The following is a 17,636-nucleotide window of genomic DNA, read 5'->3' as shown; positions in this document are numbered from 1 at the left end:
GGGTACTAATAGCAATATAACCCTTGCGGCGGGGGCATTACCAACTCAAGTAATGCCCTGGAGCCTTCGTTAATAACTATAGGCCCCAGGGCATTACCTGAGTCGGTAATGCCCCCACCGCTCAGGTCATATTGCTTAATTATATCCCTATTGAAAAAAAACAAAGTAACGAATTCTCAGACACACATGCTTCTGAAATCCAATTGGGGATTACTGAATACTACACCAGACTATTTGACAAAATTCCTGCATCATAAACAAAGAGACTTGCTATTACGATTTAGACTGAATGTGTTACATAATAACACCACGTTAAAAAAATAACGAAGATTCCAGGATGATCCCGATTGTCGTCTCTGTAACCACAATAGTGAAACTCTTAAACATCTAGTTCTATTTTGCCCAAAACTATCCGATTTTCGAGACATCTATATGCACGATCAAATCGTACATTCTCATGGTTTAGATGCAGGAAAATTGTGGGAACTCATCTATGAATGCAGAAATCAAAGACTAAACTTTGCAACAGTCAAATTCTTTGAAGCAACATTAAAGAAACTAGGAGGGGAAAAAAGTGAACTTATTGTCGAAAGACAATATTACTTAAATAGTGAGTCAAATTATGAATGATAAAGAAACGTAGAGGAATGTAATGTGAAATGTTTTTAAATATTGAATGGAAATAGTGAACATTTTGTAACAGACTAAATAAAAAATAAATAAATAACGATTCAGTAATACTGTGGGTGAAGATGAGAGGGCTGGCTGCCACTTGTATGCCCGTTCATACACATCAAAAGGACAGGTGAGAGGCAACTTGTAAAAGGGGTGCGGGGGGGGGGGCAGAAGTAGCTTTAAGACAAGGCAATCAGAAATAATCAAAATATACATTGTTCATGTCCTGCTGTTGTCCTGCCAACAAGAAGTGGTGGTTGAGTGTTCACCCTGTGAGGTGCCAGAGAGCACACTGGCACAAGACCACTGTTCTTCAGCACCATAGCCTTAACCCTTGCAGTACCTCTTAGGTGAGCATATATATCCCCCCAAAAATAAGTGGGCTCGTTTTGCCCCCAAGGCACACATATCTAGATCTACTGATAGATAGATCCATAGGTAAGATACACCAAGTTAGGGCACTGTGACCACTCGGTTCCTGCGAACCATGATTCAAGCTTTTTTTTTTGTCCCAGCACTCTGCCCCCAGGGGTGTGGTCATGCCCATGGTTAATAAATGGCTTTGCTCCTGCACTTAATAACTTTCACCAAGTCACTGTGATACATGTACATTCCAATATGGCATAGCAAGGCTTTTTTTAGTGCTTACCTTGTTGCCCCAGACCTGAACCCAGCCAGAGGTGGGAAGCGCCCAATCATGTGAAGCAGCGGCCTGTAAAATTAAAGAGATAAAAGGGACAACTTGAGCCAGGCCACATCATTAAAGCGGGATTGAAAAGGTCGGGCATCCGATCATTGCAGCACTTGTCTCTAGCCGGCTACATGGCGCGAGGACTTCACTGATGCAGAGGCGGCACGGAAGCGGAGCAGATCCACCCACCTGCGCTACCTAATGCACGGAGAAGAATGGCAAGCCAGATACAAGGCTTTTTTAGCCCATCCTCGTCTTCCCAATACCATATTTCCAACAATCAGATTAATGAACAAAATTGATGCAAACAAATCTACAATTAAGTAGCATCAAACTACAAGATACAATATTAAAAATGCTGATTAATAAAGACAACCCTTAATATAAATATTAATAATAATGTGCTTTTAAATGTTAAGTTAAATTGTCCCTTAAAGATGAAGGGACATGTAGAAACCTTTAAACAAACAGACTTTAATACAAATTGGTAATAGAATATATGTTAATTAAGAATTTTGTTTTCACTTTTAAATAATGTTCTTTTAATACCACACACCCAAATTCCCTGGACTGTATTAGAGAACAGTTAGTGCTGACCCACATTCAATGTTTCATCACTCATGCTAAGACAGGATTCATCTACTATCCCAACTCCAGCCCTATATCAGGGTTAAGTTGGGTCATGACTATGGCAAGGATATCGCGATATTTATCACAGCATTTTAGTATAGCAAAATGAAGACCATAGCAACATTTTTGGGGGTAAATTAAAATATGAACAATTTAATGGGTTAAGATTAAAAATGGATACTGGGCGTCTTGTTAGGCTGAATAACTCTTCTTCGATTCTTTTGGTTGCAGATGGGAGCAAGATCTAGGTTTTCATCAACACTTAATAGATGTTTTAAATGGCATTGCCTTACTCCAGGCTGTCAAGGACTACTCTACACCTTGGGCTCCAGATAAACGTGGTACATGCCTTTTTTTATTCCCCAAAATCCGGTCAATATTCCCAACAAAAAAACAGGGAGCAACAGGTGCACATGGTTTACCCTTTGTGCCACGTGCACTGCTCAGGAAATGCGTTCTGACCAGCTGTGTGAGCCGCACCTTTCACAGAGAGGGCCTCTACTACACGGCTGCGAAGATGGCATATATTATTAAATACTTCTTTACATCTCAACAGTTGCTACTTACGAAGAAAGTTTGGACTACAAGAGAAAAGCCTATTTTCTAAACTGAAAATCTATTCTGATTTGCCTGAAAGAAGAAGTAAAATACGGAAGGGTGCTCCCGCAAGAGTTTTTGCCGGAGCGTAGCTCCGTCTTGTTCCGGCTTAATTCCTCCCTTGGTCATCAGAAATGTTGTCCAAGATAAAAGGACTATCTAATAGCAAATCCACTTAAGCTAAACACGGTGCCCAGAGATTAAAGCCCACAGGGAAGAACTATCCCCCCAAAAACTGCTAGTAAATGCCCCCCCTCCCCGACAGACCTGCCAACTAGGTACTGTGTTATGACGTGAACTGCACATCTGAACATGTACCAAACCAGGCCCATGTGGGATACCAAGTCAAATGCTAATTATGGAATGACCTATAAAACCACCAAGCAACTAATGGGTTTGATTACACCTAGACACGGTGCTTTTCTGTTCTCCTCCCAAGGACTGACCAGATGTTGGCAGCTAAGGATTTATTGGGGTACAAAAGAAAGGGCCAGACCCAAGGAAAATGAGTGCCGGGGTAATGTGCCTGTTGAGCTATGCCAGAGGACGAACCAGTCCATAAAAACATGCTAGTCTGAAAATGTGCAGGACATCAAAAACATAATTTGAGTGGCAGGTGGGTAGAAAGTGGCAAGGGCGTGCTTCTGGCCACCCCTTTCAATTGCAGGCAGGAGGCTCTTACCAGTCAGAGGGGAGAGTGGGTCTTCCTTGTAAAGAGAACGATGGAGCAAAAAGTGGCTGGTGCAGCAGGGGATGGGGAAAGAGTTTGGGACGCCCTCATAAAACGTAACAAAACAAAACACGTATGGGGCGAGCATACGTATCCATTTCCCTTCGAGCAGCAGGCCCCTCCCTACACCAAGACAAAGTATCAGGGTGGGCTCTGGCGATCCGTCGCCTCTGCATAAACTATAGCTGGCTTTTTAACAGCGGTGGCATCAAAGAGCCAGGTAGGCCACAGAAGTGCCCGAGGGGGTCAGAGAAGAGATAGTTGTCTAGGGGTCTTCATCGCTGTGCTGTGCCAGCAGCTGTGTTGTGTGACGCAATGATTGCAGAGGCTGTGCCAGCAGGCCTCAAGGTTCGTGCAGCGGATATCAGCCCTTGTCCTACAAGCAAGCATGTAACGAAGGACCACTGCATGAATGAAACAGGTGAACACACATTTCGATATATGGGCAGTCCCATTTGTTGAGAGTGGCAAGTGACATCATGTGCCTCTGAGGAGGGGTGGGTGGGAGGGGTGGCGCTAGGGGCCGAATCGCAGTAGGCAAGAGATAGGCTAAGCCAAGTGATTTGCCAACACGTTTCCCACAAAACAGTGCACTGTAGTAAGTGTGCAGGTCCAACAGCACTACTCACCAGCAGCCAGCACCCAGAAATGTGCAACCCCTTCTAAGAAAAGGCATTTATGAGAAACAAAATGGTGCCCATGCTCCCCAAAAGTTGCTATTTAAACTTCCAGCATGCATTGTAGTCGCCAAAATAAGAATGTTACAACTGTCTTGCTGAACAGAGCACATTTTGAAATCCTAGAATATCAAATCATTTAAGATAGAAAATATGTTGCATTTCTTTTATGCGTTTTTTTAGGACTATTTTTTTTAAACAAATGACCAAGCCCGTCTTTCCAAGATGGACAGGCTGGTACACAACTATTGTTCTCGTTCGAATTACCCTTATGAGAAATGGGAGAGCGACAACTAGCACCAATGAGAGTTCCTGGCTGCTTTGTATAAAATCAGAGCATTTTGGGTAGGTAAGAAAAAACGCAGATCTTTAGATTTGATTAATAGATTTGATATGAAAGGGCTGTTTGCTTAAATCACCATGTGCATAATTAACACTAGGCTTGATACTTCATTTTTGCATAACATTTACCCTGACATTGACGTTTTTTGGAACCACAATGCATAATAGGAACCTCAGGCCCGCACTTTGTTTCCGAGAACGTTTGCCGGATTCTGTATTGGTGGGGAGCACAGCCCGTTTCTAGCACTGCTCTGCAGAAAGCCAGTCCTACCCCACAGAAGCAGACAGTTAAAGTCGATGCGGACCAACCAACACTAAACACTATTTTTAATATCTTATCCGATGGACAAACCCAAGGGAAGTAGGATTGCGATATGCTTCTAATGTCCGGACAGGTTTGCTAAATCATTTATTATTTGCTATACATATCAAAAGCACAAGCGTCTTAAAAGCCTAAAAGACACAGGACACGCAGAAAGAACCCTCATGGTCTGAGGAATTATGCGCTGCGTAAATAGCATTAGAACACTGAAATATTGGGATGCGGCTGGAACGGGCATTAACAGTTGTAACAGTGCCCGCTCCATGTTGGCCAATGCTGTGTTGCCCCTCTCTGGAGAGTGGTCTGGCTGACAACAGAGACGGCACGGATGTATTGGTCCCATCTTTTTCTCCATCAGAGGTGTGTCGCCCACAGGTGCTGAAGAAAAGAGTACTTCCGGTTCGCCGTCAATGCCGCGGCCGCCCTCGGACTGGCTCTACAGGACCTTCTACGGAGCCTGTGCAAATGTGCAACCCTCTGATGCAGGCCTCTGCTGCTGTTGGGTGATTGCGACACCCGGTTCCCCAGTGACCCACGGCCTGCCACTGGTGCCGAGGCCCACCCCACTCACTGCCATTGTGCACAAACCTTTGGATACTCTGCATGCTCTCCCCACAGGCACCTAAATACTGACGTTTTCTTTGGGCCCACCCCTCCAAGTCCCACGTTCCCCTATGTTTATAACCCCACTTCAACCGTTTTAATTCCTTACCCCACCCCATACATATATATTTTTTTAATTCAGTGTTTTTTCGCTGTTTTGGTTTAGTTTAAAAAGGTTTTCGTTGATATCTATTCGATAATATCACTAGATACCAGGGCTAAAGTCGAGGGTACATGCGAGTGGACGGAGTGCACCCACTTTTCCCAGAGGGTGGACTCAGTGCCCCTCCAGGCTAAAATGACAAACATTGGATGTCCTCTTTGAATATATGAATGAGAGCCGACCTCAGTCGTCAGGTTTGCAGACCGGACACTTCACCACTGCACTATATAACCTGATAAAAAGGAACAAGAGGAAAAATGTTTGTAGCCAACAAAGCTCACCCTTGGCGACAGCTCTATAGTTTTTTCAAGATGCTGCTTGTTCGATTCGTTTTAAAAAGAGAAGGAAAGAAGGAGGGGTTTTATTTGCACGAGTAATTCCCATAAAGTTGTGCGGCTACTACACAAACAAGTTACAAAGATATAGAGATATGAGAAATAGTTACTCAAATGCGCCAACTCCAATAAAGTTTAGAAAAATATACGTTGGCGACTCACAATGGCGAGTCAAAATTTGGCACCCATTCAGTTATATTTGACTAGAGTCCATATTTGTAATGCAAGTTGAAAATATGTAGAAACAATCCAAGGAAGTTAGTGTTCTTCAAAACATCCTTTAATTCGAAAAAATAAACAAAAGATGATAATTTTCTTCATGATGATAAATTATTTGTGTTTTTATCAAACAAATTATATTTCAAAACTCTGTGTTAATGTCACACAAATTATGCTTCTTCTCTCATCACACTGAATATATTTCCTCTCTCGACAGGTGTTTCCCCATTGTGATTTACAATGGTTCATCAGGAGAAAGAGATAGTTTCTGTCCTATTTGTTAAATCTTTTCTGATTTGGATTTTGTCCAATAGGTAGTTTTAACAGCAAGGTAGTGATTCTCTTTAGTTTGCCTGTTCCACATGGCAAATTTAAGTTTGTTTCTAATACAAATTAGGTGCAAATAGAGTCAAGATATCCTGAAAGGTCATAGGTAGTAGAACTCGCCTTGATAAGCAAGGCTGACTTCCTGGGCTGGTTGCGCCGCAAACTAAAGGTGAAATGTCGTATTTCGGTACTGCAAGTCAAAGGGAAAACATTTGTGTTGGTTCTGGAGTTTAACACATGCACACCTTTTAACGTTTCCAAAAACACCATTAGAAGAAAATATCCTCTCTTGGTTTTGTGTGTGTGTTGATTTTATGAAAGGCAAATGCCATTCGTCCTGTGCTATTTCGGTTGTTTGGCAAAGCCAATTTAATGACGTGCATATTTTACATAGATATCACGACAGGCCCATGTCCACGCCAACTAGGGTGATCAGATATCGCAGTATTCCCCGGTCAGTTCCGGGAAATTGCCCTCTGTCCCGGCGTACCGGGAGTTTTTTAATTTTACAAACCCTGTCCCAGGATTGGAAGTGTTGGTGGCTTACAGTGCCGGTTTGTGCCGGGACCCGATTTTAAAATCGCGAAAACGGGCGTGGCGCGACTCTTCTTGCATGTGCATGGGGGCATGAATGCTTTTCATGCCCCACTTCCTCCCCTTTCCACTCCCCAGCTGCTCTCCTCCAATGAGAGGAGTGTGCCTGTGAGCCGCTACCTCTGCAACAGGCCAGTGACATATAAATAGAACTACAGCTTTATTTATGGTCATTTTAGTCTTACTTCTATGGACTGTCCCTTTTTTTAAAACATGTTTTTTAAATCTTGTCACCCTACCACTAACCAACCCAACATCGCACCAGGGCTTCTCCCTTCCCCTGCACCACCCCATGGCAAGTGGTCCCCATATACAACAGTTTCTTCTTGTTGGCACACCAATCTGTCACCCACAACAGCAGCACTCTCCTTTACTCAGATCCAAATAACCTGCAGATCACTTTTATCCCTGACCTCCTGTTGCCATACAAGCTGGTCATCACCAAGTAATGGTTTGAGGTTAACCTGGCAACTATCCTTAACTACATCCTACCCTGAAATTTTAAGATGGCCTACAAGAAGAGAGTCCAAGAAGGGCAGAGGGGTTTCCCCTCATCACTCAATCCCTCAGAAAGTGTGCCAGTCAAATACACACCCTCGCGTGAGTACATATCGTCGAAAATACAGCCAAATGCAACAACCACCCTGTCCCTAGTGACAGTATGTCGACCTCCAGGGAACGACAAAGATTTCTTTGATGAATGTCTCTCTTGTGGGCAGTTATGGAGGCATGCCAAATAACTGATCTTGGGAGACTTCATTCTCTGGAGAGAGGATCCCAGCAACAAAATGGAGAGGGAATTCCTGGACAGCATGAGACACCTTTGCTTCTCAGACACCATTGAAGCACCCAGTCAAAGGGTGAACAGACTCTAGACCTGATCCTCACCAACAATGTACTTTTATTGAACCATTAAGCCACACCGATTTCATGCTCAGATCGCTAAATCATCCCTGCAATGCCACCAACTGCCATTCTCACGAACCCAAGGAGGCAGCCATACTCACTCTGGCCACCTCCTCCAGACCACCAAACATAATCACCCCAGAATCATTCGCAGAAGGCTCCCGTGGAGTCTGGAGAGAACATCCAGACACCCGCGTCCCAGAAACAATCCTGAGAAACCTCGACCACAAGTTCAAGAGACCTGTAGCCCCTAGCCACAACTAAACTGAAATGCCTCAAAATTCCAACTAAACAAAGAAATGGTTCAACAGCAGATTAGAACTTCTGAAGAGAAAATGCAGAAAAGTTGAGAGCATGGAGAACCTCCCAACCATAGGAAGACAAACTGACCTCCTGTAGGCATCCCCAGAAATAGCAAGGCGCTCTCACCAATGAAAAAAATAGAATACGACCCATTACAGGTTTTGAAAGGTCCCAAACTAAGCCTGTAATTACCAATCTGGAGGGCCTCAAAACTCGATTCCTCTCCCCCCCCACCCTCTTCCGAGGCATCCCAAGGTTTCATAGACAAAATAGTTGAATACGCTGAAAGCCTCTTGGGCTCAGCAACATCCGCACCCATCATCCTTCTTGAAGCATCATATGAACGCCCCGGCGATTATCGTTGCAGGCTTCTGCAATGTTACCTTAACCAGAAGCATCCCAACGGATTTGGAAAATAAACTATAGTTGCCCCTATTCTAGAGCAATCCAATGATGTCCCCACTCTACCACCTAACTAAGCCCCACGCTTCCCCTCCTTCCTTTATCTTTTTCCCCTTGATCATCTCTGTCCCCACCACCCTACTCTCACCCTTTCCCCTTCAGTTTTCCCTCCTCCTTCTCCTCCTCACTCCTCCCTCTCCCTCCCTCACAGTCCTACTGCACTACTCTCTATTTTCTTCAGTTTAATTGCTCTTCTTACTGTTTTGTTGGACTGATTCATAATTGTAATTTGCTTCTACCGTTATATGTATCAAGTTGTTAAAATGTTCACCGCTTTGGAGTACAGCGCTGTATAAACAAAATAAATACAAATACAAATACTAATACAAAATAGTGGCTTAAAGGACAACTTTACTAGGAGGATGCCAAACTCAAGCATGACTACCAATTGTCTGCATTCATTCTAGGGGCAGTGAAACTACCTTTGGTGCATATCAGAGAGAATCTCCTCCAGCATCAAGACCAAAAGGCTTACAGTCCTGATCCTTTTTCAGCTCACAGTAGCATACAACAGGGTAACAACATTATTCTCCGTAGTTTGTAAATTTCCTGAAGAACTTCACATACCAAGTCAGGATAGGCCAATTCATGTCCAAATTGTTTACACCTCCATTTGTGGCCTCCCACAAGGCTCAGTCCCATCACCCTGGCTCTTCAACCTCTGCATGACACGCCTAACACTACTACTCGGCTCCTTCCAATGTACCATACAGAGCTACCCAGAGGACATACACCTGCTCATCAAGATCAACTCAAACCCCGACCAGTGTGAGAAACATAAGGGCGTTCCCAAAAGTAGTGCCCAGAGATCCGTTGCTCAGGTGGACAGGGGAGGGCCACCACTCTTGGATCCTAATTATGGGGGCAGACAAGCAAGGGAGGATCACCTGGGCAGGGGGTTCTTGGGGACTACAGGGAGAGCGCCCAAAGGTGGTGGCATGTTATTCCCCAGTCCCTTGCCCCAATCCATCCTGCCCACCCGCTTTGCTAATAGGATATTGTCATCCAAGTCCAGTCCTACCGCTTGACTTTCCTCAATAAAAGGGAAGATAAAACAACTTTGACATCTAGGGAGACCAAACCGTTTCAGAACCTTTGACACCAACCTAGTCTCTACTTCCTTAAAACCCAGAGGATATACTGGGAACCCACCTTTTTCCTCCCAGATATCCCCCTCCAGTAAACAAGGGGATTTAGCATCACTCCCTCACCTTAATAGGCCCCAACAGGTTCTCACACCTGGTACTGAAAAGAGGATGAGTCAAGTTCAGGCTCGCTCAGTCTGTCTGGGATATTTCCACTGTCACGCATCCCCCCTACCCAATTTCCAATAAGTACTGGTACGAAAATGAGGCAATCGGGAGCAATGAGGATTACCCATAGAAACAACATAGGAAAGTGAGGCCTACCATGGAATACCTTTCAAACTGCCAGGTGGAGGTGTGCACAGGAGTTGCCAGTGAACCCTTACGCAGCTCCAGTAATGAAAATTGTATCCGGTCTACCGCCTTGGCTATGTCAGATCTACTGGTAGCACTATACATCTAGACATCACCCTGCCATTCAGTTACTGGTCTTTACAATCCAGTGGTTCCATTACCTTCGATAAAAAGTTTGCACAGCATCTTTTATCCAGTGAGGCTGGACGTGAGGCTTGAGGAGAAGACAGAAGAGTCTGATTGGAGGACACGAGGCAACAGCAGCACTACAGATAATAAGGGGTGGTGCAGAGGACCAGAAGCAAAGTAAAATAGAAGTAGGAGGTGGGTGGGGGGGGTCTATGGGGGTTTTAGTTTCAGCAGATTTGGCTGCTGCAAAATTGGCTTTGTGGCCGAATTGACCACGGTCCATTTGGCCACAAACAATTGTGCCACGGCCCAACCAGATACATCTGTCGTCTCAATGTTCGAAATGCTCCTGCAAAAGTCACTGCGATTCTGTAAAGTTTCGGTTTACGGTACTGTGAATTTCAACCACTGGAACACGCAGGAGCCACAGCTGCATGGTATGTAGTGTGATATAAACACATTAAACTGATGCACGCTGCCTTTAAAGAAATCAATTTCTTATCGATATTCAGACAAGCCTTTTTAGTCCAACAAGTTAATACACCTCCTGCCTCCTGAAAACATTAGAGAACATAACCGGTCAAATACAGAGGTGTCCGTAGCCCAAAAAAGCAAAGCTTACATGAGGTTTTCACAGGCACAGGCCACGGTTTTCCATCGTGTATCTAAGGGAAGAGGCAGTTGGTGGTAGCTCATGGGAGAAGCAGTCTAATATTTGGGGCGGATTGCCTAGGCCGTGAGCTAGAGTTTATATACAGCACATCCTGTGAGCGAAACCATCTGCAGGAGCTTGGGAGAATGTACCACGTGCACATACGTATGTAATACATTTCCTATAAAGCACACTGTGTGGGGGTCTGTCTCCTACCACTGATCTGAACAGACACCCTCACAAAGAAGGCCAGGGATATTACAAAGCAGATGAAGGAGGTGCCTTTTTAGGGGTATTCATTGGCAAAAAGTAAATCGCCTCCTAGCCTTATGCCTGTGGGCAGACCTGTCCCAGATTTGGGGGATCAGGAGTACTAGAGTATGGTCGTCCTTTGGACACTAGCTTGAACCTGGGAATAGTGAGACCTGTTCTCCTTGAGGGGAAAGTAGAGTTCTGGTGGAGTGTGTGCGCATTAGATGTCTGAATTACACAATCAGAGTGTGCAGTTTTAATGAGATGCACTCTGACACTTGGATTTGTAAGCCCTATGTGTGCCCTTGCATCTGTTACTTGCACTAAAGACATGTTAATGACAAATATTTGCAAAAAGCCAAAAGTTTTGGTTTCTGTATAGGTATTATGCCCAGGTACTGCCACTATTTTCCAGCTGCTGCTATCTTATGTAGCGCCATTATGAAAGGGCCTGGCAAATGCCTATCCCGCGCCTACACAAAAATGAAAACAGTTGGCTTGGTCATTGCGTGCTTTGCCTTGTATATTTATAGTCTGGAAATCATATTGATGAAAAGTCAAAAGCTTTCAAAGATAATACAGAGAAAGGAGGTTCATCTTATGTTCTAATAGAGATCTCTGGAGTGCCTATTTACAAAAAATTTAGAGGAATAATTCACAGAAACCATCTATAGGGAACATGTACATAACATACATGCCAAACCTCTGCATTTATTTAGGCAGGAGGACAACGATTTTTTAGAAAAACGTTTGCTATTTTTCTTAGATTTGTTCTTTCTCTATTCTAAAATATCATTCACCCCCCATGATAGGCCCCGAGTACCTGGGGGAAACGGGGGCAATCGCCGCCTAGCTCTTTAGCAACGTGGACAAGAACCTCAATTTGTCTGCGGGAAATATGTCTAACAATTTTTAGTTTCTGGCCATACATACTAAGTAATATGTGCAGTTTCAATGCTGATGGAAATCAAATATGATCGGCTTTAGCGTCATCTACACGAGCTGCATGTAATGCAGAGAACTTTGAGCAGTATTAGGAATCCACAGGATGTTAATGGTCACTGACAAGTGCAAACCAGAAAGCTGCAAAAGCAGCTCAGTAGGTTGAGTAACTGCTGCTAAGAGGTTATATGGTCAGTTCCGACAAAAGATTCTTGCCCTGCCAGCCTCAATTACTATTGAAAATGTGCTATAAAATCCCGCACCATTTCGATGAGGCTGGGGGTGAGTGGGGGTCGCGTCCCTTTATTAGTTTGGTTGATCATATTCATGGCAGGGTATTTCTGGCTGCGTTGTTAAAATAACACGTTAGCAGCGCCGCCCCCCATTGTAAGTTAATGGGCAAATTCAGTTCTCCCACTTTGTCTCCAAATTTCACTCTTTTAATAGCGCTAAGAACCCTCAGGCATCTGAGTGCTGCTTATTATTACCAACAGTGTGTGGTGCTCATTTATCGCCCTCGGAAGGATGAAAGGCTGAGTTTGGCCTTTTTCGGGATTCAAACCTGTGTCAGCAGGCTCTCCACAGATGTCAAAGCGAGCGCGCTACTCGCTGTGCTATCGGACCGGCAAATTTATTCGGAATCTTGAATTTAAAATGTTGCACTTTATTTGAGACATAGCACACACATGTTCGAGACTCCTTGAATCCTAATCATTAGGTTTTCTGACAGTGGCGGCTGACCAGGTGAACGGAAGGGTGTAAATAAGAGGCGCTTTGAAAAAGGAAGAGTTTCCAGTATGTCATGCAGGTCTCCCATGCCGCTTTTTATGTTGAACTCGGCGCGGCGTTTTCTGCTGCTCGGCTAATGTCAGCCTCATCACTTAACATGCACCGCAGAGCAGAGGCAGAAACTGAAGAGAAATCATTTTACGAGTGGATTGCAACCGGAAAGTCTTGCCAGGCAATCAGCGCAGCGCCTATTTGGAGAGCCATTAAGTGCTGACGAGTGAGCTGCCAAACGAGGCCCTGCGCGCTGATTGCCGCACTCCCTCTGGGAAATGGGTTCTGATTAAAGCGGGAGCATAGGATCAGCTGAAGCAGCACCTGTCACTGGGCGTGTCTGACGGTGCTCGGGCACAGGCACGAGCGTGTGCGGCAGTGGCGCGATGACCCGGAACCAAAACGGTACCTCATGTTGTGTTGTGGACCCAGGACACAAGGACCATGCACACAGTTGCTCGGGGGGACCCCCAGCAGAAAGACCAAGTCACAGGGCATCTTGTCAGGCACATGGTCTGGCTATAGCCTGGGGCACCAAGGCCAAGGCAGCTGGAGTTGCCCAGCAAGGGGCTCCAGCACAGAGCTGCAGAGTTGCCTGGCAGGGGCTCTGTTAAACATTGGGGACAGTGTTGCCCAGCAGGGGCACTGTCATGGCAGAGGGCCTTGCAGGACAGGCCCTCCGCCTGCAAACGTAGCACCAGGAAGGCGCTGCAACTGACACATCAGGCAGGAGTCTGGTAGTTCTAACAGATGAGTGGGAAACCGAGCATCCTTTTTCTTAACATGGCCATAGCCATGTGACATATGCACGAACCGTTAGCAGGGACTCGTCCTTAAAGGGGCAGCACATCACACTCCTCCTATTCAATAACTTAGAAGTATCTAAACAATGCTGCGCCCCGCTATCTCATAGAGAGAATTAATAGAAAATCCTCCAACGGTCCTACCAGAGCTGCTAACACAAACTTCCTGATCGTACCAAGGTTCAAACTGATAAAAGCTGGCGAAGCAGCTTTCCAGTCCAAGCTGCACAACTCTGGAACTCCTTAGCCCCCTTTCTGAGGGCGCACCAAACATACCCCAACTTCAGGCATAACATCATTAACTGGTTCAAAGAAAATGACCACTAAATGCATGCCAGCTACTATCCCCACTCCTCTGCTATCTAAATCGACACCACCACGCCTATATCATGTGTACCTCTCCTTTTCGACTATGCTAACTGTATGTATATATCCTGCTGTTATATTCAAACCTTTGATTGTATTATAATTGTGTAACCTTGTAACCTTAAGCTGAAAATATTATGGAGCCTGCGCCCTGTTACCCTCGGGTCTGGCGTGCATTACAAATAAATAAACAAACAAAAACAAACAATAACAAAACAAAATCAAAACCAACATCAACAGTCACGAACAATACTGCTGGGTCCATTTGGGGAATCACTGGTTGGAACAAATAATTAATGGCACTTGGACTCGGGCAGTTACAAACATAAAACATACTGAGCATTCTGTACATAATGATGGTGACGGGCTGCTGTTGGCACGTTGGTCGTTCTACCACCTATTAAGAGACCCTTTATTAACGTGGGGTGAGTGGAGTTTCAACCAGTGAATAGCACCATATAAAGCTGGCCGACAAAATGCAGGAGCACAGCTTCACATAACCATTTTAACTGGGATGACACACAACATCAAAATGCATGCTACTTAGTCCACTTTCAGCATCATCAGAGCTGCAGACGACCAGTCATAGTTGCACAAGCATCAGTTCAGGAGCGATTGATGGCACAGTTCAGGGGCTGGCAAAGCCACACCTGGAGGCACCCCGGGGCCATATCAGCCTAGCCTATGGATAGTTTAGGCAGGCAGCAGCACAGCACTGGTGGCAGGGTTACAGGCCACTCATTTCACTCCCCCTTCCAGGCAGGGGCTATTGGCAGGGCACTGCTGATAGCAGACGGCGCACACACACACTTACAAGATCTGCACCCCTCCTCTGCTCTTTCCCTTCTCCTTTCAATTTTTTTTTCTTGACTGTCACCGGCCACGGGCCCCGGATGTTCAGAGGTCCATTTACTATATTTGTTAGCCCTTCGGCAACATGGGGTGCTTCCCTTTTCATCGCAAGAGGTCCGGAGTAGCTTCTGCAGGAGAAGCGCTGGCAGCCTCCTTTCATTTTCTCATGGCTCTGACCCAGAGCTCTTTACATGTCACCGCCAGCAGGCCAGTAGTGCAGAGGGCGGCACTTCAACTTTTTTGTAGCGCCCACATGGTGCTCTTCATTTTATTTCACTATTAAGGACTCTTGTAGCCGGGCACAAGCATGCCCACCATTTCTTGTTGCAGAGCACACACTTGCCACTTTGAACGCTCCATGGAGCTCGCTTCCTTCTCCGCATTTTGACAGTCACTGCCTGCCCGGCCCGGGAACACTGGGGTAGCGCCAGCATGGCACATGGAGGTGCATAACGCCGCTGGGTGTTTGGCCTGCTTAATGTGTTGGACAGCCACGCAACTTCATTCTTCCACACGCTCCGAGCCAATCGTTGAGCACTTCCAATTTCCCCGCCCGGCAAAGCTGGGGCCTCGGCTGCGAGCCGCAGGCTCACACTGCTACTGGAAGGGGCAGGAGGGCTGCTGCTCACACAAGCCATCCGAGCACTTCTTAAACACCGCCGATTGGCCCAGGATCTGCAGAGGGCCTGCCGGCACAGTGAACACTCCAGGCTGCCGCCGGACTGCGCACCCACCTTAAGCATTACCCTCACTTCGGCAGGAGCGGTTTATATTTCGGCGACACCGCCACCATCGCGCTCTCCGTCACCAGCGCAGCAGAGGCCGCTTCCCTCCTTTCGTTCTCTGGGCACAGCATCTTTCCGCAATCACAGAGCGCAGTCCCTTCTCGCCATTGTTGTGTCCCGGACCCAGTGCACAAGGTGCAGGCACACAGTACACCCCGCCAACATAGCCAGTCACAGGGGGCACCCTGTGAGACTGTGGACCCATGGTCTGACCATGGCCTGGAGGCTCCCAGGCCAACGCAGAAGGAGTTGCCGAGCAGGGGTTCCAGCACACAGCTGCAGAGTAGCCCATCAGGGGCTCTGCTAGACACTGGTGACATGGGACAGTGTTGCCCAGCAGGGGCACTTCATATCAGAGGGTCTTGCAGGACAGGCCCTACGCCGGCAAATGTAACGCCAGGACCGCACTGCAAATGATGACACATCAAGCAGGAGTCTGGTAGTTCTAACTGATGAGCGGGAAATCGCTCATCCTTTTATTAACATGGTCATATGGTCACAGCCATGTGACATATGCACAAGCCCTTAGCGGGGGCATCCCATTGCCGCGCCTCCCCCTCCTCCCGCACCCTTTCCCTGACCGGCCTGCCCCTGCTCGGCCACCCCCGCATCCCCCGCCTGTACCCGGCAGTGATGCATTTACTGGAATAACAACATGACACAATTTTAAAGTTGGAAATCTTAATGCCACAGTAGCTTTATTTGCATAAAGTCAAGGAGGTATCTTACAGGCGATCCGTGAATTCACCACACCACAGGTTTTTCTACGCTGTGTGAGGCTTCCTAGGTATGCCCCCCTCCTCCCCCCAATGTCTGCGTCTGGTCGACGCTTCCGGTTGAGCCCAGCCCTTGCTGCCAGCTTCTCTCTACCCATGGCCATTCGATATGTTGCTTTGTTTCGCATTTCTTGACACTCCCCCCTCCCCCCCTTTGCACTAAGGTACCTGTTTCTAACCCCCTGACACACTTCCCGGTGTCCTATGTCTTGGTTCTAGCTAAACAGGCAGCCACTCTGGTGCCACGCTATTACGTAGGTTCCTATACAGACACCACTTTTCGGTGCCCCAAAATATCACTTTACCCCAACATCACATTTTCTATACAGACACCACCTTCCGGTGCCGACTAACACGTTTCTACCTACCTATACAGTCATCGCTTCGCGATGTCAAGCTATCCTAACACACATTTCTACTCTGCTCTGTGCTCCCATCATCCCCAACTGTGCCGCTTCTACCCTAGCCCTACCTCCATGCTTCCGGCCCCAGGTGTCCCCATTCTGGCTTACTGTCCCCCGGGCAGGGCATCGCCTTAGTACCCGTACTCCCAGTGCCCTCCCCCTAGGCCCTCCTCCGAAATCTTACCCAGCACCCTCACGCCCGTCAAGTTCCATAATCCCTAGCCCTAACCCTCCCTCTCTCCGGCTTGCTCCTCCCCTCTCCTGGTGCCATATTCTTTTGCAATGGGCCCCCCCACAACTTTCTCCCCCTACAGTTCCCTGGGCTCCATTCTCCCCCAAAGACTCCCACCCCCGTTCTCTCGTTTCCCCCCCACCCCTCCAAGGACCCCTGTCTGTTTGCCCCCCAAGCCTTGCGTTTCCCCCCCCTTCACCTCTTTGGACCTTGTGCCCCCCCGGTTCCCTCTTGTCACCCCTCGAACCCATTTTTGACACCCCACATCCCGCTGTGTATCCTTCCTTCCGTTATCCCTTCCCCCCACCTGTTTCTTTGGCAACCCTACCTGTGCCACCTTACCTTCATCTAGGTCCCCCCCAACTTCCCTTGTAGACCTTTGTTTTCCCCTTGTTTTTACAATTTTTTCTTTCCACCCCTCCGCATTTTTGGGGTTGGAATGGCTTCCAAGCCCCCTAAACCCTCCCCTTTTTTCCCCAGGGCCTACCCAGAGTCTGTTACTCTTGGGCGCCGTAGGATCTAAGCTGTTGGCTGAGCATTCCGCTATGGGCCTGCCAGTACTTTGCTAAAGGGATCGCAATGTAACTCCGCTGGGCGACCTGAAATACAAAAGACAAGACAAGTAAGTGCAACCTTTGGAATTTGGAC

At 46.7% G+C, this 17,636-nt stretch overlaps 1 protein-coding gene across 4 annotated transcripts in view; it reads right to left on the bottom strand.

Annotated features, from left to right (window-relative positions):
* Positions 1-17,636, bottom strand: part of PEAK1 (pseudopodium enriched atypical kinase 1) — a 978,753-nt gene that overhangs the window by 800,099 nt on the left and 161,018 nt on the right. For 2 of the 4 annotated variants that reach the window (XM_069624574.1, XM_069624576.1), the window contains exon 2: positions 1,325-1,387. The exons of the other annotated variants lie outside the window; for them this stretch is intronic. The gene's annotated coding sequence lies outside the window, so the exon portion shown is untranslated. The remainder of the gene's footprint in view (positions 1-1,324; positions 1,388-17,636) is intronic. 4 annotated transcript variants of the gene reach the window in all.

Source organism: Ambystoma mexicanum, chromosome 11, assembly GCF_040938575.1.
Source record: "Ambystoma mexicanum isolate Mex_15411 chromosome 11, UKY_AmexF1_1, whole genome shotgun sequence".
Taxonomy (NCBI): domain Eukaryota; kingdom Metazoa; phylum Chordata; class Amphibia; order Caudata; family Ambystomatidae; genus Ambystoma; species Ambystoma mexicanum.
Note: the sequence above shows the minus strand (reverse complement) of the source record. Positions and strands in the feature narration are given on the sequence as shown.